At 57.3% G+C, this 1,298-nt stretch overlaps 1 protein-coding gene across 1 annotated transcript in view; it reads right to left on the reverse strand.

Annotated features, from left to right (window-relative positions):
• ATP13A2 (ATPase 13A2) overlaps positions 1–1,298 on the reverse strand; it is a 37,057-nt gene that overhangs the window by 22,184 nt on the left and 13,575 nt on the right. The gene's annotated exons all lie outside the window — the stretch shown is intronic.

Raw genomic sequence — 1,298 nt, forward strand, 5'->3', positions numbered from 1 at the left:
AGACCGGGATCTCCGTGTCTGTGCGCCCGTCTCCCTGCGATGCAGACTCCTCCCACACACACGCCGGCCGGTTTCACCGACTCCTACCCCAAAACTGCCCCCAACTGTGAGCGTGGCGGAGGTGCAGACAGCGCCCCCGAACCCCCGACTCCACCCGACACAAATCCCTCAGAGCCGAGGCGTGCCGCACCCCGTACCCTCTGCGAGGGGACGCCGGGGATCAGAGCACGGGAAGTCTCCAACAGTCACTGACTCCGCCCCCCCCCCTGTGACCTCACATTGTTTACACAGCTGATCACCAGCGATTGTCACTTCCCCATTTCCCGGGTAAAGTTCAGCGGAACCCGGCGCTGCCAGGAAGAAAAGGGGGAACTCCGACAGCGCAGACCGCGCCGCCTATCCGTGCTGACTCTTAAAGGGGAACTCCCGTTCTGCATGGTGCATGGAAGGGTCAGAGTCCCCGCTGGGGAGATTCGCCCTCCCTACATGTCCTGGTGTCACCGAGACAGAAAAGTGACAGTTGTCACCGGAATATATGAAGCGAGGGTAATCTTCCTATGGTGACAACTAGGAGATTTCCCCTCACTTCCTGTTTGTGTCTCTGGGACAGGAAGTGAGGGGAAATCCACCGGACGGTGACCTGGATTTTCTCTGCTGCAGTTCAGTAACAATGACAGGTCTGTCTCCGCCCCCAGCCTGGGAGAAGAGTTACATTGTATCATGTTCAGTAATGATGCAATGTATCTGATGACAGGTCTTGCTCCGCCCCCCAGCCTGGGAGGTCATGGTCAGTCATGTGACCTCTGGCAGAAGTGTTACATTGTATCTGATGACAGGTCTTGACCTCCCAGGCTGGGGGCGGAGCATGGTCAGGGGGAGTCATGTGACCTCTGGGAGAAGTGTTACATTGTATCTGATGACAGGTCTTGCTCCGCCCCCCAGCCTGGGAGGTCATGGTTAGTCATGTGACCTCTGGCAGAAGTGTTACACTGTATCTGATGACAGGTCTTGCTCCGCCCCCCAGCCTGGGAGGTCATGGTTAGTCATGTGACCTCTGGCAGAAGTGTTACACTGTATCTGATGACAGGTCTTGCTCCGCCCCCCAGCCTGGGAGGTCATGGTCAGTCATGTGACCTCTGGCAGAAGTGTTCCGATGACAGGTCCTCTTTATAGGACACACAGGGAGCTGATTTATGAACCTTCCGCCATTTGCACAGCGTGACCACCAGATGACGCCGAGGAGCACCCGGGACATTTATAAATCAGTGTATGACCCCCCCAGGCCCCTCCCCCAGGCC

Source organism: Nanorana parkeri, unplaced genomic scaffold (genome assembly GCF_000935625.1).
Source record: "Nanorana parkeri isolate BGI_ZX_2015 unplaced genomic scaffold, ASM93562v1 scaffold2832, whole genome shotgun sequence".
NCBI lineage: Eukaryota > Metazoa > Chordata > Amphibia > Anura > Dicroglossidae > Nanorana > Nanorana parkeri.